Below are 22,939 nucleotides of genomic sequence, written 5' to 3' on the forward strand. Positions count from 1 at the left end.
TAATTATTCTATAATTCTGTGATTTGTCATTAAACATGAAACATCCTGATTTTTCAGGCCATAGATACATTATTTCTCTTCATGCTATTTTACTTCAGTTCTAAACCCCTAGTTAAATATAAATATATATATGTATATAAATATATCTATATAAAAACTAAAGCTCTTTCCATTTAAATATTTTGATGCAGAGGCATAGAAAATGTTCCTCCATGTTGTTGTATTCACTGGATTAAAAATATGACAATTTTAAATTTTGCTGTATTCTATCAGTCCTGGATGGCCTGGATGATAGAATAGAGTATGCCATCATCAAGTTTGCACATATCATAAATTTGGGAGAAGTGGTTGATAAACGAGATGGCTGTATGGCTATTCAGTGGACAACCTGGAGATATGGAAAAACAAGTTATCTTATTAAGTTCGAAGGGAATTCAAAATGTCTCTGGGAAGGGATAACCCCATGTATTATGGAAGAAATATAGTACCCCATGTATCATCCACTGGAGGCTGACTGCCTGGCCAATGGCAGCTCAGAAAAGGCCCTGAGAGTCTACAAGGTGAACGTAAGGCATAAATGTGCCTTTGTGAAAAGAAAGCCAACAACTTAAAAGAAAGCTTTAGGGGGAACATCACCAGCAGTTTGAGGGTGTCATCCTTTCCTTCTCCCTCTACTGGTGAGACATGTCTGGAATAATGTCGTGGGCTCTCTGTAAGAGATAAACATACTACAATAAGTCTACCAAAGAGAATACCTAGTATTCTACTTAAAGAATACTAGCAGACTGCAGCATCCTTCATAAAAGGAGAGGCTGAGATAGTGGGGACTGCTTGGCCTGCAGAAGAAGTGTCTCAGGGAAATCTTACCAATAAGTGTATATACCATGCAAGTATAAGGAAGGAAGATGAAGCTAGCCTGTTGGTAGTGACAGGACAAATGGAATTGAAATAGAGGAAATTCCACTTAAGCATAAAACCCACCTTCTTTTCTGTGAGTGTGTTCTAAGACTGGAACATATTTCCCATGGAGGTTGTATTATCTCCATCCTTAAAGTTGTTTAACCCCAGACTGGACATGGCCTTGATCAACCTGTTCTTGCTGATCCTGTTTCTAGCAGACCTTGGAGTCAAAAGAAATCCAGAAGTGCCTTCCAAAAAAACTGTTATGTGATTCTGTATTTGCTGGGTGCAGTCGAGTTCTGGAGAGTGATCGGTTCTTATTTTCCCCCAGTGTATCTCCTGCCTCCTTTTTTTTGGTATTCTCCTGACCTTTGCATAATAGCTAAATAGACATATATTACCCTGAAAGTCTGAAGCATTCAAAAAACATAAGCTATAAAAATTTGCATTATGTGTGACAAAAAAGTAGATAATTTGTCATTATCTTCCAAAATATTCATGCTAGGCTTAACCTAAGATCCTCTGTGTTCTCTGATCTATTTCCACAAACTGTTCCCATATGAACGTAAGTGACTTTTAATTAAAGCAATCTCCACTTTACAGTTCTGGAATGCTGCAATATTTTGTTTTCTCTGAAAATGTTAAAGTTCTGAAAAACAATACGTGATACAGAATAGAGACCAAATTTAAATAAATATTTAAGATACCACTTGGAATTAATGGGATAGGTAAGAAAGATCTGACAAACAAAACTAGAACTCTGAGAAATTGTAACATTTGTTAATCAGACTGGCAACAAGACTTCTGCTTAGATGTACCACTGATGTGAGCTACCCAAAAGACAGCCTGGTTAGAGAGGAAAACAGCTGAAGAGAAGAAAATGTCTACTGAAAAATACTGACAGAAAACACCTGCCAGCTTGGGAGCTGTGAGCCTGGGAACTAGGCCTATGAACCACTAACATCCTTGAAAAGGGCAGCTGGTCTGTTGGAAGTATTGTTGGTATACCTAGAAAGAGGAGACATCCTGCAATACTTTTAATAGGTGCACAAGGAACTGAAATGACACCCTAACATTTAAAATGGTGGAAAACAGTACGACAAAAACAGAAATTCCTCTGAAAGAACAGAAAACATCATCATCAATTGTCTGCTACTGTTGAAAAATGGAAATTGAAGCATCTATTGGCTGCTTGAAGCAATGATATTCTATGCTGTTTTATGTCTCTGATACAAAACAAACTTAATATCTACTCAAAGCTGAGTCTCTCATCCGGGGAGCTCACGTTGCCACACATACTTTTTCTTTTCTAAATATGTGGAATCTTCACATTAACTTTACATGAGGTCTTGGGTGCTCACTCCAGATTCTGTATCACAGGTCACCTTTGAAGTGAGACAGTCTCTAACCTCACCGGTCCCCTTTTTGGACACACTTTTGGGGTAGGTTTCGTTTGTGCTCCCATTTCTGGGATAGTTGTGTTCACCTCTGGGATTAGTTTGCCCCCCACTTTCAGATGGCTTGTCCCCTTCGCAAATCTGTCTATTTACCTTGATATTGATATTATAAATCCATACAAATAATCTATTATATCCAATACTACATTGTTGATAAGTTGCTTAAATAATGAAAAGTTTATACTAACTTGTAGTAATATATAACTAACATATAACTAATTGGTAGTTGCTATTAGTGATTATTGGTCTGTGATCGATTGTTGCTATTGTTGACTGCTACCATACTATTGACTGATACTATATTATTGATTGCTGATATTAGTTTGTAAAAGCTGGGTATATATATACATTTACTTTATTAATCATATATATACTTGCTATAGGTGATTTTTTACTATGATTTTTTTGTGCCACTTTGCTTGCTAGTGGCAAATTTTGTGGTATTTGTGGTAATCTGTAATAAAGTAGAGAAATTTAGAGGATAAAGTCTCCATGTTCTTGAGCATTACATAATCCTAGAAACCTATGGTCATAATCTCCATACACCCTCCCTTTAGTTCTTGACACCCATACATCTTCATCTCCTTTCCATTAAAGTATTATCAAAAAAGAGATACAGAAAAACATCTGGCCATGTTCCTTGCACACAAAAATATCTAGGTGTCATGTTAGTTGCCTGTTTAGTGTCTCTGGGTCTATTTCACAGTCTTACATAGGGAATGACTTTGAGTGTATAATCTGTCAATTTCAGGTACTCCAGGAGAAAATCAATAACCTCTGCAAGGCTCTTAGTTGTTGAAGGCAAGAGACAGGTGGAAAGCAGGACAGCCACTAAACAAGAGAGAAAGACAGGGAGACAAAGGAAAGCTATAAAGAAGTCAAAAAAGACCATTTGCCTTGCATTTCCCACCTCTTAAAGCAGCTAATGGTATTTTTATCTTTTGCGAAGTACTCAGTTGTATTCAAGCCTGAGTTGAGTGCACTTCAGTCAATGCAAAATACCTCTCCATCTCATCAGGATGTGAACTACTGATTGCAGGTGGGAATGCATGCATAATCCCAATAATGTGACTGACATTCTGATTTTACTTTTGCACATCTAGTTGTAATTGTCACTAGAACTACAACCTGCCTGTTACCTACTGTATACAAGAAAAAAAAGATAGGCAGAGCATGACAACTCTACTTCACTATGATTTAGGGGATTTCAAAGACCTTTCAACTATGAAAGAAAGAGAAAAATTCTGCACATTGAGGAATATATCTGCAAAATAAAGTATTGCAGACAAGTTTTACTGTGTTGAAGTCTAAACACACTAGTTAGGGGTCACCTTACTGAAATTTAGGCGTCTAAATTAGGCATCAAATACAATGTTACTAGTCAGCCTCCCTTTACAATCAGCAACAGGAAACAGATACTTCTGGGAGGAATTCATCAAATCCATGTCAAAAGCCAGATGAAGGGCTGGATTAGTTATGCTATGAAGATGATGATTTTTTGTAATTAGCTTCTATACACAGAGCTTTCATACCTCACCTTTTAGCTTTCGATGCCTATGTCAATCATCAATTAGAACTGATGAACTGTACTTTAAAAAAATATATACTTACCTCGTTTTAGAAAATTATACCTCAAGGGAAATGAGATCTATCCAACTTCCCTAAAATAGCCTCAGTATACAGATTGGGGAAGAAATATGACAACTAAGATGCCACATGCTTCTTTCAAAATACACAAGTACTCATGATGTTGCAAGGAATTAAAAAAAATATGTAGGCTGAGCCAAGAGAGGAGGAAGTCCATTTTTTCATAGAAAATGTAGAAAGAAAGTAACTACAGGGGAAAAAAAATCATTATTTGCAGTAAAAATTGTATTCAAGTAAGGGGAGCATAGCTTTTACACAGGTATTGAGAAGACAGCCAGCAAGAATGACAGACTTTACATTACCCGGCTCTAAATTTTATTTCTTCAAATAGTTCCTTGTAAAATGAGTAAGCTTGTGCATTTGTTTACCTTCACCTTTGTATCTCCCGGCAGAGCTGAATGATTAATAAGGCTAGCTCCGACAGAAGAGTTATGTCCGTGGTGAGAGTGGGTCAGATGCTCTGTTTCTGTCACTAAGTTATCGAGTGTCAAAACCTCTGCATCTGGGATGTGAAACAAGTGGACTAAACCATCCAGCTACTGTGCTCAAAAATTCAAGACAAAATGTCAAACAGATAAGCAGTCAAAGGCAAGTTTTAAAAAAACATCCAATACAGTGAGACCTGAAAGCAGCAGCCTCACAAGTGAGCAATAATGGACACTCTTTATGTGCGCTGTACCATTGTTTATAAGAGAAGATGCTTAAAAAAAAAAAACAAAAACAAAAACAAAAAGAAAAACCCAAATATTTTTCTCCAAAAGTGACAAAGCAGTTTGCACCGTTTCTCCAGAGTATATTCCCTGAAACTTTCTCAAGAGCAGCAAAAAATCATGTCTTTTTTACACATCATTTAGATTCATTGGCAAATGGTTCTGCCAAAGCTTTCCTGCACAATTCTAACTGCAAAATATTACTTTCTCAATACCCATAAGCCAATTGTGCTGTAGGGCTAAATTTGGCTTGTTGCCTTTAATGGCAATATTCCACAGACCTTCCCAACATTATAAGGTTTTCTTCCCCTAAGGAATGATTAAAACAATCTGGTTATTTTTGCACTTGATTCTTTCAGAGCAGTTCAATGCTATTCAAAAGAGTGTATCTTTTTGTGAGTGTACATTCACCTTTACATGACTAAAATTCAATTAGTATTCTCAGGTTGTGTTCTCAATACATCATCATGGACAACTCTGCTGAGTTAGAAAACTTTGAATTGATACAGAATCAATAAAAATCCCCAGACAGATTATTTTTTCACACTTGTACTCAATATATTATTTTCCTAGTAAGGGATAAGTACTGTGGTTTACCTTAAGGTCACCATAAAAGATTGTGAGAATCTAGCCACCGCAGAAGCAGTACCACCAGCCACATTTTAGACTGAAAGTTGGTTTCCATTTTTTTTCCCAGTCTACTGTGAAGACAAGGGTAATACAGTCATGTCCTACTGATCTCAGTACCAGAGTGATCAGCATTCTGCTGAGTCTTTCCCATAAATAATCACATTTGAACCCCTGAATAGGTAGTTTCAGTCAAACTGATGAAGGAATCACTGTCCTTTTAAGTTCTGGGAAAACAAGTGGCATTTCAGTTAGGCTTAGTAAGTGACTTTTTAGCCCGGTGTATTGAATTCAGTATCATCTCAAATGAGGAAAAGAGATTAACATAAGCTCAAATGTTACTAGATGCCCAAAAATGCACATTACACATTCCATATCTTCAGAAAAGCAACAGTTGTAACCTGAATCTTCATAAAATGGTAAAGTCCATGTAAGGCACATCTTCACCAGAATCCAAACTTAATGGATGTTTTTGTTGCTTATACCCACATACATACACTTCCCTGCCCAAAATTTTGAAGGTTTTTTTTTTCTGTAGATAAAATTTTGACCAAAAAAGTTCAGCTCCTTCAGAAAACAAAGAATTTTTTCTTGGAGAATAGCAAAATTAATTCCATTAATTAGTTTTGGTTTTTTTAAATCCTTCCTAGCTGGGAACACAAAGGAAATAAAGTATGAAATTTCTTGCCTCCCACTGTCCTGAGCAGCAGATAGTGTGTTTATGATTGTCAGTCCTTTGTTCACTGAAAATAATTTATGTTTATAAAAATTCTGTATCTTTTTCTCTGTAAATCAACAGTTTTAAATCCAACAAGCAAGTGATGGCAAAAGTAAAATAATACTAGGGCCAGTATTTAGACAAGAAAGTCATACTGCATTGTTTGGTGAATTGGTTAACAATTGAAAATATTTCTGGCATTGTTAGAGGAGGCTGTGGGTTTGTTTGGGCACTAGATCCTAACTCTATGTGCTTCACCATCTCATAAAAGAGAGATGTCACCTGATACCATTCTTGTAATTGTTATGTTTGTTTAACTACATTGCTGATAACTAATAAATCTTATGGGAATTTGAGCAAAATACTACATTTTGAAACTGAGATCTTCACATGGTCAGGTGCTTTGCTTAATCTACTAAACAATTTTATGAATTGTGGCCAAGCACAACATATTTTGTGGTTAGGTAGGTTATTTATATTTAGTATATAGGTCTTACACTTCAGTAGTGTTGACTTTGTAAATTAGTCTGAATATCTCTTAAATACTAAGTTTTTTCACTTTTTTTCTTTTTGTTAGCAGAAAATTTATTATCCTTTCCTACTTCAAGTGACATAAATGCAAGTCATACCCATGCTTTTTTAAATGATGAGAAAAATTTTAAAGTAATATTTTGGAGGTTGGTCCCAAGTAATATGATATCCTAACTGATATTTTGGTAAATTCTATGAATCAGATACACAGACTGAAATGGTGCTTCTGCCTTCCTTTATAACCTGTTGCTGTACTTAACATATAGAAGTTCCTGTAATTTGAAGAAATATGAATAATTTCCATGAGACAACAGATGTTATTTTATCCTGCTATTTTTGCTTATCTTTGATATCTTTCAGGCTGAACATGTATAAGTAAATGCACATTAATCAATGTCATTTCTATTAGTCATGACACATGTAGTCAATAATTTACCAAAAATAAAGAGATTTAGAAAACTGTACAAATGCAGGCACAGATTTTTCTTCCTGATACTTTCTTGGTTCTCACAAAGTACAATCTCCCCCCCATGATCTATCTCATGTAACTTGCTGTTACGCAGATTAACTGTATATATTTAAAATATCTATGCTGGAGATTCAGAAGATAGTCGTTTTCAAGCAAGTCATATACATTTGTTTAGACAGTTAATTTTAGAAGACAAATAATGAAACTCCAGCCATTAAGGGGAAGATTAGAATTGAACAGGCTTAGAATTGAACAGTGTTGCCTTATCCATTCAAAGAATATGTCAACCATTCATCAGCTTGATACATTTGTTAAGACTGTCAGCAACTGCAAAGTGATAAGATAATGGGATGCATTCATTTTAATTATCTAGAGTACTTCCCCTGTGAAAGTTAAAAATAGCTTCAGTTCATTCTATTAATGAAGAGATAAAGAAAGAAATAATTTTATAGCTGGATATATTTGAGTAAACAAATGCTGCATAGTTTACAAAAAGACATATTTTTGCATAAATTCATTTGGCTTTTTTTGCTTGCTTGCTTGGTTCATTGCTTCATTTAGGAGTTTTTTGTTTAATATGGGCATCCATCTGAAAAATAAGAGCTTTTTATTAACCTTGTGAAGGTTTATTCTTCCTCTAAATTTAGATCACTACTACAGACTTTCAAACCTGTTTTTTAAATATACATTATAAGTTGATGTAGTGTTTGCTTTTATGTACATTGAAATGTTTCTATTTGAGAAACTTCTAATTTTGAGTGTGGATCATATAAAGAATCTATAGAGACTGTGGTATTCTCATGGCCACTACCTCACATACTGGCTGGGATCCTTTTCCTATGCTGACAAATGAACAATCATCTACAATTCACTGTACACTTACTAAAAATGCATATGAGCTCAAATAAATCACAATTCAGGAGACTTACTCCTACCTAATCCTAGTGATCAATGTATCACTGCCTTTTAAAAACCAACAAAGACAGGAAATCTAGGAGTTTGTATGGAAATATAGATTTTGATTTAAAAAATAGAAAATATTTATATTTTATATTTTATATTTTATATTTTATATTTTATAAAATAATAGAAAAACAAATAGAAAATAGAAAATATGATTTTCAGTCACAGTACTTAAGATCATCGATGAAATGCTTCACTAAAGAACGTGGGATGAAACCTTGAATATGTGTGGATGTAGTAAAGGAGGCTTTTAGTTGTAGGTGATTTTTGCTAAATGCAGATTAGAGAGGTGGTGCTCCCTGATACTCATTTCTCAGTTATGCATCTACCACAGTGCTAGACTGGGAATAACTTCATTAAACCATGATAATTTCGTCATAAATCCCAGACTAAAGAATGATAGCAAGCAACCAGTTTTGTCAGTGGATGAAGAATTCTGTTCAGGCCAAGGCTCTCAGTGAACCTGAGCTCTCTGGCAGCAGCAAATTTTTCCAAGGAGGGCTGCCAAAACACAGTACATCCACTGCCTGCTTGAAGTACCGACCACTATCCAGTGCCCTCAAAGCTGTCCTCAAAGCTGGACAGAATGGGGGCAGACCTACACAGAAAAGCTAAAGAACCCTTCTCACAGAGATCATATCAAGACAGCCACAGTGAAGATTTTTACACCAAACACAATCTCCTCTCTCCAATAAAGTTGACTTTGGTTTTGCATTATTCTGAAAACATCAGGGTAGGCACTCTGGCTTAAAAGTGTTTTCTCATACAGAGGAAAGTATAATTATGCCGGTATTAGGATGATGCACTGGACATGACACTTGGGAGTGAATACATATAACAATCAGGAATTGCATCCTCTACTCATAGTTCTTTCAGCTGCTAGAGTAGAAACTGATTTAAGAACAGAGACTTTCCTGGGCAAACTGGCAAGACTGGGTGTGTGTGATCTGTGAAACGGGTAAGAAATTGGTTAGCAGGTCACAATCAGAGAGGTGTAATCGATGATTTCACTCAAACTGGCAGCCTGTCACAAATGGCGCTCCTCAGGAATCGATGTTCTACATCTTCACAGGTATCCTGGATGATGCCATCTTACAAAGAGACCTGGACAGGCTGAAAGGGTGAGGCTGGCTAGAGCAGTGTGAGGTGCAGCAGAGAAATGCAAAGCTGTGGGATGACATAACCAAAGAGCCCCACACAGGCTGGGAGCAGTGTGTCTGGGGAGCAGCCTTGCTGAAAGGGACACAGAGGCTCCTGGTGGACAATCAGTTGACCAGCAGTGACGCTGGTGTGACACTGCAGCCACCAAGGCAAATCAGATCCTGGGCTGCAGCTGCAAGGGCATTGCTGGCAGAGACACAGAGGGGATCACCACGCTCTGATCAGAGCTGGTTGGGCAGCACCTGAAGCATTGAGTCTCCTTCTGCTCCTCACAATTCAAGGAAGACACAAAAATGAACAAAGGGCTGCAGAACCTGCCCTGTGAGGAAAGAGAAAAGGAGCTAGGCCTTTTATCCCTGCAGAAGAGAGGGATCAGAAGGGACCTCATTGCAGTATTCCAGTATTTAGAAGGTGGCTACAAAGAATACAGATGTTCTCACATCACAAGGAGTCACATGGGGAAGACAAGGGGCAAAAGGTACAAGTTACACCAGAAGACATTTTATCTTGACTTAAGAAAGACATATTTTACAGGGAGAACAATCCTTCACTTGAACAACCACACCAGGAACCAGCAGTCCTCATCACTTTAGACTTTCAAGACGCAATTGAAGAGAATGCTAGATAATCTCATCTAGTTTCCCTTTCCCATGAAAATATGGACCAGATAGTCTCTTGAGGTCTCTAACAATTGGGTTGTTCTGTGATTTTATGGGTCTTTTTCATTAATTTTTCACATAATTTTTCACTTATCTTTCTCTCAAAATGGAAGGGTTGTGTTCAGGGCTCTAATTATTTTTGCTGATGTCTACTCTAGCACATACCAGAATTTCTCTATGGAAACAGGAAGTATGAGGAATCTGAATTTAAAAAAAAAAAAAAAAAGAAAGAATTAATTGTAAGAATTGGTTGGGAAGTGCTTCAAGCAGTGATTATTCTGTCAGCCTTCAGCTAATTGCTCAACATAACAGATTGTTATTACAAGATTTCTGGTCATATTTAAAGCAAACATAAATTATTTTCCCAAGAAAGAACATATAACACAGACTTGACTGAGATGTCATTTATATCAGCTTCTTATACACAGGCAGTTGGACCTGGGTCTGGTTATGGTTAATTTGAAAACTCAGATTTGCTCTGTTGATCTGCAAGACTTCCTTTAGACTACACACAATGACATCAGGATCTAGATACTTCATTTTAATGGGCAACACCTAATTTAGAGCAGCATTAAATTACATTCAGACCTGGAATATGAAGAAACAGAGGAGTTACACTTTTAATATATAGAAGACTGTAATACGTAGAGGATTGGGTGCCCAGTACACAGGGTAAAATATGAAAAATGAAGGTTTATTTTCATGCTCACACCTGAAATGCAAATGTGTAACAGATGTTTAGCTATCCCCTTTCATTTTATCAACCTCGCATTCATCACAGCACAAAAATATGTAGCACATGATAATTGAACTGAAGGAAAGCCTGTGTTATGCAGGTGACTCTAAGGAGCTCTCTGTAAGTATATCTGTTTTAATGTGAATGCACGAAGTTGGGTCTTCCCTTGGCACAGGGCCAAAACACCTATAGCTGAGAAATTAGTCACTACAAAATTATCCAAATTATAACTTGTAAATCCCCAGTGCTCTCAAAATATAGGGCATCAACCAATGCAAAAGTGAATTACAAACCTATTTATACAGGGCATGAGTTTACATCTGCATATTCATATGTGTCTAAAATAGCACATATTTATGTGCGTATGTACATATTTCACTTCTGCCTATTCACACTTAAGTTGCTATTTTTTCATTATACTTTGGCTGAATCCCCTGTTACCTCCATTTTTTAGGATAACATGATTTTCTTACAGTAGGACACACTGGATTAGAAACAGAAGAAAATGTGCAGCATTGGATTATAGCAATTATTTATTTTGTGTCTGGAATAAAGCAGCCAGGGCTGCTAAGTTTCTGTTCTCATTGTTCAACACAAGAGGATCCCTAGTGTCTTTGTGTCCTGGGATACACTCCTACATGGAGCTTAGGAAATACTAGCTCTTCTTCAGAAGCAGGTGGTCTATTATTAAATAAGACATTAAAAACCTTCAGAAAAGTATTTTTAAAGCCTTCAGGCTGCTCTGGGGTGTTCTTTTCATGTTCTTTAGGGTTTTGCAATCCCTTCCTATCTTAGCCTCCCAGTAAAATGAAAGACTGACATTATTCCGTGAGGTTCAGGTAATGTATTGATTTGTGATCTGTTACAATGAAATCAGGCAAGAATCTTCACTGACCAGAAGAGCATGTGATAAAGTCAGGTACAGAAGAGGCTCCAACATATGGCGCTGGAAGTGTCACCTGGACAAAGCCAGTAATTTATTAAAGACAGAAAATATTCCTAATTTCAGAATTAAGTGACACAAATAACATAAACAGAGGTCACAAAAATCAGTTGTCACAGGGATAGTTGACAAAAAACCCCATCACAAAACAGAAAACTTCCATCAAGTAACCTGGAAGGGGAAGGCCACAGCATGGCTCAGGGTTCTAACCATAGCATCCTCTTTCTGCACACATATTTTTGACTTCAGCAAGTTTTGGATACATCATATTTTGAGCAGAGAGGAAATTCAGAGTAACTTCTTACTACACAGTTGTGCTCCCTGAAATTCAGAAGGGCTAACCCCAGCATTAGATTACCAGATGCTCAGGAGTTTACTAATCCATTGGCTATTACATCTGCATTCCAGAGTTTTCATAAGAAATGCAACAGCTGTGAATCTCTGAAGTGTCTCCTAAAGCGATGACTGACTTTGGATATTATCACTCCCTTTTCCCTTAAAATAGGATGGAGTTTCCCCTGTGGCTTCATGCTTCTGGAAGGGATTCTGGATAACCTCTGACTGTTAAATCCCCTCAGGCCTTGGGAGCAATGCAAGTGTGGGTGGTGAATAAAGGAAGTTTTCCTACTGAATTCTGAGAATTCTTACACTTCAGGTTCTCCCTCTTTTCCAAGAGTGTCGGTGATCTGCTGTCAAAATTTTCAGGAGGCATTTGAATAAAAATATTATTTCCTAGGCTGAGATAAGCCCCATGCCTCAGAGGTGCATAAACAAGTCCAAAAAGGATGGAGGAAGAAGGAAACCTGCATGCAGAACTCTTAAAATAAAAGAGCAACTTCATTCATTAGATAAAGTTATTCTAAGGAATTGTTAGTATTCTAAAAACATGCTAAGGCTATGAATAGTGAGGAAGTGAGTTAAAATTAAATTTTGACATAATAAATAGCATTTCACAGACTCACTGAATCACAGAATATGGTCAGTTTGGTCATTGAGTGCAAGTCCCAGCCCTGCACAGCACCATGCCCAAGAGTCACACCATGTGCCCAAGTGAATTGTCCAAACATTTCTTGAACTCTGTCAGGCTGGTGCTGTGACCACTTCCCTGGGGAGCCTGTTCCAGTGCCCCAACACCCTCTGGCTGAAAAACCTTCTCCTGCTATCCAGCCCAAACCTTCCTTGACTTAGCTTCATGCTGTTTCCTCGAGTCCTGTCTCTGGTAACACTTCAAGGCAATGCATGCAAAAATAATAACTTTGATTGCTTAAGGTTCAAGCAATTAAACTTGTGTGAAGCTCCACTAACAGACATTGTTAGTGAAGAAATTTTACTGAAAGGGACACCCAAACCACAAGCAGGATGTTTAAATTACTTCTGTCCTCTCCACCCCTAATCTTTGCCTTTTGATCTTAAAAAGCGGGCATATAGAAAGTCTTCAAGCTTTTCTCAGATCTTAATTTGAGATAACGAAGGTAAAGCTAGTTCATCTCTCTTTCTGAAGATTATAATCTTTGTTCTCTCAAACACTCGGGAAATGTAAAAATAGGTAATATGTCTCCAGCTGAGCTCTTTTCTTTTGACAAAACATGAAACAGAAATTCATGCCGACAAATTCCTCAAAGCCAAATGAGTTACATTCAAACCTAAGTGTCTATAACAGGTTGTATTTCATCTGGAATGCCACAGCTGGCCAGCTTAAGTCTGGTCTTCAGAGGAAGGACTCGATTTTGGCTCTTTACCATACATCCATACTAAATGAGTGCAGAATCACAAGGTGAGGGCATCTGAACTCAGAAGTGCTCTGCATTTCAGCCCAGAGTGCAATCCAACTTGAAAATAAAATCAAGAATATAAGGCCCATGACTATGAAAACACTCATGTATTATCCTTGAATCTACACCAGTGAATATCTCACTTTATAAAAATTGCTTTTCATCTGGGACCTGCTAAATCATTGGCAAACCTTTAAGATCTCCATCGAGATCATCCCTTGATCTTGAAAGTTCTGGCACTGCATTCTACTTTAATATTTCCTTGTCCCTTGTCAGGGAAGAAGACAGAAGAAAAAGACCAGAGAGGGAGGATTAATTTTTAATTTGGGCATACTTAAAGTGCAATTTCTAGGCATTATAGCAGGTAATTAAGTGTCAAAACAGAAACACCAAAACAAGTGTTAAAGTTGTTTAATGATCATGTAATAAGTACAAAGAGAATTTCTCTCCCAAGCAACATAATTTATTTTAAAGGCAAACTCATCAATTCAACATCATGTCTTAGATGTATAAAAATTTTTGGGCTTGCGTCATTTTTGGGTTGTATAATTTTTAGCTATATTGACTGAAGATCCTTTTAGCATGTATCATATCACTGAATGCAGTAAGATGAAAAAACTCCTGTGGCTCCTGCCCATAACACATTTTCCAGAGGAGCAGATGGTACTGTGCCTTTGTTGAGACTGAGGTACCAACTATATTTGTTCCTGTTAGGTTATTTCTAAAAAATCTAAGACCTGTCTAGGAAGAATAAGAGATTCTATTTTGCCAAGAGTTACAGCTGTGTTGGATTTAGGGAGCTTGTGAAAACCTAACGTCAAGTGAAGTTGCATACTTTCAGTGCTGAAGGATGAAGAAAAATTACTTAGAGCAACATATATTAGTTTAGAAGGGTTTATGTCAGTTTATTGCTATATAAAATATTCAGACTATTTCCTCTTGCTTAATTGACATACTAGATGAAATAACGACACAGGCTTAAGAGATAACGTGTGACCATGGAAGAAAATCTCGTAACAATACTAAAATATTAAATTAGAACAGATGTTGCAAAGTTCAAATATAAAAGATTCAAAATTTTCAGGAACATGTACATGGGATACTTGCAGCTCTATGGTTAGATATCAATCTACAATCTACACAGCCTAATTTTCAAAGTTATTGACTATTCAGTTGCTCTGGATGCTCTAGAGATTATGTTTAGATACAAAGAAAGTTTGCAAATTATACTAATTTCTAATACTTTTACCCACACTGCAGGAGTGACGTCCCATTACAAGCATTTTCAAAAGCCTTATTAGTATAAATTAGACATGCATTTTTTTCTACTTATTAATATGAAACTGTGTGCTACAAACACAGTTTGTTGACAGATCAGTGCTCAAGCAAGTTACCAGAAACTACAGTACACAGCAATTTCTAAAGCATAAATACAAAGAGGCCACATGTGTTGCTGTCATAACTTTACATCAGGTCTGTTCTGCTACATCAGAGACTGTGGATCAAGTTGAGATAAGGGCACAAGGGAAGCAGATGCTTCTCCTCTGTCAAAACACCAAGGTGGGATAGAATAGGAAAAAGCAAAATATAGTCTATGACATTGGGCAACATGGAGCAAATGTGAAGCATACACAACAATATCCCCACAAAAATAAAGTATTTGCACTGTAGATGCCCTCAGTTAACATATATAGGAAGTAAACTGGGTGTAAAATAAAGAGAGAGAACTTAGAGGAGGAAGAAAATAATCTCAGAGAGCAGTTTTAATTGTTTTGAAATTCCAACAGTGGCTTGTGTTTATATTGGAAATTCTCGAATTCTGCTTTATTTCACAGTCGTTTTTAACTTTCCAGCTTTTGGTTGATTTATTGAAGAGGGGATTATGTCACATTTTATCAGCTGTGGGGATACAAACTAAGTAGCTGAGAATGTGCTTGTTTTAAATTTTTTCTCTTTAATATAAGGAAGCAGATATTACAGGTTTCGATATGATTCTCTTTACAGATGCTTGCTTGCCTCACTTGTTACTGTTGAACCCTTTATTTCATTAAATTTTAGAGTTTGATGAGAGTAAAAGAACATTTTCACACAGATTTGAACTCTCAGCTCATGCTATAGACTCTTCTTTATGCTGTCTGATCTGGTTCTCACTCACTTTACTTTTATAACGGCTTCATTATCCTTGGTGAGATGTTAGTGAGATTTAGAGCAGATGGCTGTCACTGCATTATCATTGCTCACATTGTCCACCCATGAATCTTTTCTCTTTCCATGTACATACACGTACCTGCATGGCATTTCATACAACAAATGCCATTGATTGACCAGAAACAGGCTTTTGCACTTTCTGGTCTTCATCCTGTAACTACATCTAATTCTGAGTCTCACCTGATCTACTGACATCAGAAAAGCAAAAAAAACCAGCAGAAATGAGCCACTGTTCTGTTTGTGCCCAAATAGCATCCTGGGCAAGGGCAGGAGGGAGAAGCCATACTGGGCTGGGTATCTTCCCACCTCCTGCTCTCATGCAAGCCCGGCCCCTGCAGCAGGATGGCATCACTTGGGACCACCACAGGCTCTGAGCCACCAGGATTACACCACCTAAATGGTACTGCGCTTTGGCTGTTCTGGTGCCCATATCCAGTCTGCCCTCATCCACTCATCTTTGCCTAAATCAATGTTGGAAAAGAAGCAACAGCAGCCCACGAGTGGCTACACAAAACAGATTAGATAATTGCTAATAACAGATTGCTCTAACCAGATCCAAAACAAACCACAGCTGTTTCAAGAGAAATGGAAAAAGGATATAAAATTGTTTGACAATTATTGATTAGTTGGATTAAGACACATAGCTTTTATGAAGCAGGAGGGGGTTCACTTAGAACAATAACACTAAACATCGTTCAGGAAAAAATTCCATTCATTTTATCTGATCAGCTAAATTTTTCAGTTCACGATAAACGTATTAACTTACAGCAGCAGCTAGCAACAGAAACAATGCCTAGCATTACTTTTCCTATATGTATAAACATCCCCCTCCCTTAAAAAAATTTTTTAAAACTTATATGTGATTTTTCTGTAGCAACAAACAAGCTAAATAGCCTCATTTATATTGTCTCAAAGTAACTGTGTGAAACTATATGAAAGCTCACATATTAAGCAGGATAAATGGATGAAATTGTTTACCATTCTATGTAAATGTAAAGCATAAAACTAGAGGCTAAGACAAAAAGAAAGGCAGAGGAATTCTTAAGGCATTTACAAGCCCTCAGAATTAGGGTTTAACCACAGTGTAAAACGATTTGTGATGAGAGCAAGGCAGATAAGGGAAGTCTACTTTTTGCAGCCCTTTGTTTTTCACTTCAATAAAAAGTTATCCCATGGACTGGGCCAGACCCCCACAGTAGATTGTGAGATGGCTGTTGTTGAATATTCTTCACTCTGATGGCTGTGAAGGTGCCAGGAACCCTCATGGAAAAATTCCTTCTAGGCAGTGCAGCTCAAAGCCTTAAAGCAACATAATCCATTCTGGATTCCTTCAGGTTTTAAAGTATGCAAGTGACTTCACAATCACTAAATCTGTGCTTTGGCTGGTATTTTTCAAGGACTCCTGCATTTTTGTAGTTTAAACTGAAACACAAACATTCTTAGAGAGATCAATAGATATTTGCCAAAAGTTCTAATGGCAAGTGCTAAAACAGGTCTGAACAGATTAAACACTACACTTTACTCTTAAACCACAGAAATTACCCTAATGCTTGACTTTTATCTTTCAGATTAAAAATTCAAAGGAGAAAGAAAAATCAGAAAAGATATTGAAACTTAAAGGAAGATCTGGGTTCTTCAGTAGTGAAAGAAATCATGTTTATTGGATTTCTGAACTGTTCAAATCCTATCACATTTCTGTAAGCAGAGAACATGAAGAATTTATCCATCTAAAACAAACTCCACGCAGTGTGGAAGATAAATGAAAGATTTACCTTTATTCTTCTCAACTTCATGAAAGATCATTAAAAAAGCTTCCAAAAAGAGTCATAGTTGTAAGCAAAAGTAAAAGCTTGAATCCATGAGAATTTAAATCTGCCCTTGCTATGTAAATTTTTCTGATTTCCTAAGCTTCTCTTTGCTGTTCTATATGGCACAGTGGTGCTATGTAAGGAGAGCATAGCTTTGTGGAAAAAACCAGGATATATAGCTTTCACTTAAATATTATTGTCAAATACTTTATAATAATAACATACATACACTTGACTGTAAGAGTTCAAATGGAGGAAATTAATTGCTTCAAATTGCTGAAAGACAAAAATCTGTCAGAAATTAAGAGGCTGGCTGGGTAATGTCAATAATCCTCCTCATTCCTTACAGATTGAGGCAGACTCTTTTGGTCAATAGTGAGAAAAACAGACTCATATGAAAATATATTGAGGTTTTATAACTGCTTAGTAATTCCATTGATACCAAAAGAATAACATCAATAATGCAATCTGCCTAAATACAAGATGCCAAACTTCCCCCACCCCCTGATTAAAGACTGTTTTCAGAATTACACGTGCTTTTCCAGACATCTGCCTTCAGTGTAGCCTTCCTTGGCTGGCAGTCAAAAAACTAACATGGTCCCTGTACAGCCAGTGTTGTGTGCTGTAAACCAACTGTAGTACTGAATCCTCGTAAGGATAAGGAAGATAATATTGGTACTTAAGAGGGCATCACTGGTTGGAGGTTGGCGGAGGCAGCACAGCGGGATGGGAGCTAACTTATGGCCAAGAATGGTAAGACGCACCCTGAAGCTGAACAAGTGAAGCCACAGCTTGTCAGGAAGCTTATTAGGTGAAAAAGTCTTAGTTTGCCCCTTATATGACATGTAATGATAATGAGTTCTGCCATGCCTGCTGTATTTGGCAAGTATTTGCCTACATCCTTGCCAATCTGGGATGAAGGTGGTTTGAAGAACTGGTTATTAAAGAGTGACTTGGAAGCTTGATTACTTCTGGAATTCAGAAATCTCCTCCTGACCCTGGTTGATAGCAACTCAATGGACATCCTGGCTTGAAGTGTCCATTAAGTTTTTTTGGCAATTTTTTAGAAGGTAACACCATGGAAGCAAGATCTCCAAGGCCATCAGATTCTAGCAGGGGTGCCAGGACAGTCAGTCTGGTGCAGTTTACACCTGGCAGTTAACAAAAGCAATTGGCCATTTCTGACAGCAGATGTTTCCTTAAGGGTATATAAACAATCTTTTAGCAGAGTCATCCAGCTCAGCCCTGCTATATTTCTTGCATGTGACAAAACCAGATGTGACAAAAATAACATAGCAAATCACTCACTCAGGAGCCTAAATTACCAAACTATGCAGAAGAGAAACACAAATTTCTCTATGTAAAATTAGGAAAAGGTCAGTGCATGTAAGTGCCTCTTAAATGCATTTAAAATCGGAAAAGTCTCATTTTAATGCATAGTGGGGTTTTGATATTTCTTGGCATAGCTTCATTGTCAAAGGGCTTATAGGTAGCTATTATTCACTTAGACAGATTTCCTGCTTAAACCCATGACAATTAGAAAATAGTGGTTCTCACCTTTCCTACTATTGACTTTATGAATATTCACTGAAATAATTAGGTTTAGTGATGTTTCGAGAACAAACTGATCCTTTCTGCATTAATCTCTTGCCAACACTGATGTTCTAGAATTCACATGAATTTACATCTCAACTGGCCTGAAGCTGTTACTTAAAAAATCTCAACCAATCAACCAAACACAAAAATTACCAAACTTAGGTGAGAATCTAAGGCTTGTGATTTGAATAATGAGGCCCTTACTGTGATCATCTGAAAACAAAACTTGCTTAGTATTCCTGGTAAGTGATTATCAATTTAAAGCCAAAAGTTTCCATATGCTGTCATCAAAAGAATTTGTTAGAGAAAGCTCCTATTTAACTTTTACATTATGTTTAGCATAGATAATATATTTTTCTGTAATCTGCAGTTTATAATCAGAATACTTTTTGCTTTACTTTTGACACATGAAATGAAAAGTCTTTTGATTAGTAGACCCTAGGTGCTCTGTCTGATCTCAGTATTATTTTTCAGGAGCATTTCAACAAGGTGTCTCTCCAGCCTGTCACCCAATAAAATCTCTGCTTCCTGTCAGTCATGCATGACTGTGCTAGCAGAATTTCCTCTGGAATCTCAGCACTTCCAAATTAAATAGAATTGGGATTTCAGCTTTATCAGAGCTTAGATATGTATTGCCAATTGTCTTGCATTACAAAAATATTTTGATAAATTCACCTTTTAATTGTTTAGTATAGAGCAATACATCAAAGCCTGGAGAATTCCATGTGTGTTTTTTTTTACTTTAAAAAAAAAAAAAAAAAAACAGCTTCAACTGCCAGGGACATGTCTTGTTTTATCCAGAAGTTTTTGACGTCAGAACCATAAGCTCTGAAAAACCCCACTCAGTTGCTTGTTGATAACACCACAGACATTGCTAAAACACATTCCATTCATTTCCAGCATTTGTCAGTGGCATTTCAATTGCATGCATTCGAGTGCTTCTAATCCATCAAAATTCTTTGGAATGAAAACTGTTCCACTGCAAATACAAAGCCTGCAGAACTAAGGTCTACAGTTATGTGTTTCCCAGAATTTTAATCTGCCTATAGACACTGCCTCTAATGGAAAAAAAGGGGGGGGTGTTTCTGTTATTTTTTTAATATGTACCAATAACTTACTGCACTCCAAGGAGAAAAGTATTCAAAGGAAAGGAGAAATAGACAAATATTGTAAAATTAATATTATGCAAACTATCCCGTCAGTTTATTGTGCGGCATGTCTGAGCCTTAGATGCTTTAAGGTATTCAAAATTAGTCAAGACTATCCATATGACTTTTTGGTGTTATTTTTTACAACTGCCTTAAAATATTACTTTATTGTTGCTGAAAGAAATGGTGTTGTATCAGGTTTTATAACATCAAACATCCATTTCCCCATTTACCTTGATTTTTCACTATTCCTGTGACAAAACGAAAGGTAACGCTTACGTCAGGTGTATACTTATTGAGTATATGGTGTCTCATGCTATGATCTGATCTGATCTGACCTGACCTGATATGATACGATGAGCCCTGGTTTTGTCTTCCAGTATAATTCCTATATTAAAATATATTTCTTCTTTGTGTACAAATATACAATATTTGTACCATATACAATGATGATGTATGAATAAGCACATGGGTTTAAATCCCTGGGGAAAGATGTAGCTTTTAAAACTATTAGTAAGCAAAAGGTCTTCATTCAAGAATGCTATCTCATGTCTAAATATGCTGGGCTCCTTTGAGCACTTAAGGATTCTGTACCCAAGAACAAAGACAAAACTAAACCATTTTGACTACTATTCTTAGAAACTCAAACGGACAGCAGCTCTACCACAGATAAATTAGAACCAGCAACAGCTTTTTGTATCCCCTTCAACCAGGTGTATGGCAACTTGTCATACTAGATCAGGTACTTCCAAATCTCTCAATGAATTTAATCCAATCAGCACATTGCTCTCTTATCTCTCCTCATTCACTCCCATACAAAGATACTCTCTTACTAGGTTTTCTACAAACAAGGGAAAATTAGGGTATTTCACCACTTGTAAGCAGAGTAACCTGGGGGATGTTTAGGACAATAAACAAATGTTGCCACAGCAATCTGAATGAAGACAACCTGAGACATATTGACTGGGTGTCTAAGCATCATACACTGACATAATCAACATGAGTGAGAAAATACATCTCATCCCTCCAGTAGTTGCTAAGTCTGCTAAAGATTTCAGTGTTTTCAAATGGAAAACATTTCCTTTCCAACAACGGTTATGGAAACAGTTAGCTATGAAATAACGCCTCTTGAAGAAAACATACCATCTGCTTCTAACTTGGAATAGGGAGCTGCTCTGTAGATCGAAAAAGATGAAACAGAGGATGTACCTTCCTTACAAAATGGTGTCAGGTGTATGATTGAATTCACAATGTCAAATACATTGCTTTTCTTGAAACTGCCTTTAAGTGTGAAAATCCTGCCTATAGAATGTTCAACAGCAAGACTGAAGGGCAATTCTTCCATTTCAAAAAAGCAGAAACAACCAAGGATATCTGGGCTTTTCTCCAGCTTCATATATTTTGTGGGTGGGGCTTGCAAGTAAGTCTCTGCAGCACAGCATAGGTGTGGTTAATTGTACTGTTTGTAGTAATTTTCTGTGGCAGAATCTTGGAGGTCCCCAACTTCATCTGGTTAATGAACATTCATATCCTACCACTCAGAGTACAAAGGGATTAACTACAAAGTGGCGTCCCTCCATAACTGGCTCTGCTTTCACTAAAGTCTTTTTTACAAGAGTTGTTGGGGTTTATGAATGGTATTCTGCAATTCACTGCCCCCACCGAGACTCTCCCAGACCACATGCTGCTTTCTTGCCTCCCTCACTCCCCTCCCCTTTCCCGCTGGGGCAGGATGGTGCTGGGAATTGGAGGCACAAAAGGGTTAAGATCATGGGTTAAGATAAGAACAATTTACTGGAAAGAGCATGAGATAAGAAAACAAACGGTAACAGCAACAATATTAATTTTAAAAGTATATAAAAGAGAGTGTCATTCACATGTAAAAATGCTCACCACAGACCAATGGTAGACGACTTCTCCTCTGCCTGACTCAGTTTTTTCCACTGGAAGCCCTGCCCTTCTTCTCTGAAGCCAGAGAGCCTCTTCCCCCTCACCCCAGCAATTATGTGAGGTGGTATAGAATGATATCTGGGTCCTGGTCAAGCACCCTCAGACATGCCCCTCTCCTAGCTACTGTAAAAAATTACCCTGTCCATGCCAAAACACATAAACTTGAAGTCATCTCCTATATTTTAGTACTGCTTTAGATAGTGTGTTTTCAAGTCTCTGTATACCTAAGAAGTCATATTACTCAAAACACTGAACTTGAGTTCCTCACTTTTGAAAAAAACTATGTGAAAATAAAATTGTGACAAAAGTAAAGTCTGAATTTAATTTTAAAGTGCAAAATGTCACTATTATTTCAATGCTGCTTATAGAGATTTTACTGTAAAAATAAATGTGATATTGGAAGGTACATCTATTTCTGTAGTAACTATATTGCAGCTTATTCGTGACTCATGATGTCTTCTTTTTGTTTCATCTTCCATTTTTATTAAAATATCTTGCTAATGATTCTTTCATAGGTGAGTGTGAAGACCTTTGGTTTGTCAAATTATCAACCTGGATGAATCCTAAGCCTTGTCATGGTATTGTCGCCTACTCAGTATCCCACACTGCAAATGTCCAAGCATATTTATAAATCATCTGCTTCCTGACAAAAAAGAACAATCCCAGTGGTACACCAACATACATTCAACTTGGTCTGGTAAAATCGTCGCATGGAATCACTTTGTTTTGGTATTATTCTCTACTATAGCTCTGTAGTACTTTCTAAATGTACCAGTCCATATCCTCCTGGAACCTGCAGTCAAAACTTGGGAGTAAGGGCCAAGAAACTCAACTATTAGTTTATTTAATTTATAATTTGTTTATTTAATAAAAATCAATAAATCCCGTGCAAAGGAGGACAAATATTTTATCCAAATCATTGTTTACTTAGTACAC

Source organism: Lichenostomus cassidix, chromosome Z (assembly GCF_008360975.1).
Source record: "Lichenostomus cassidix isolate B80296 chromosome Z, HeHo_3.0, whole genome shotgun sequence".
Lineage (NCBI taxonomy): Eukaryota > Metazoa > Chordata > Aves > Passeriformes > Meliphagidae > Lichenostomus > Lichenostomus cassidix.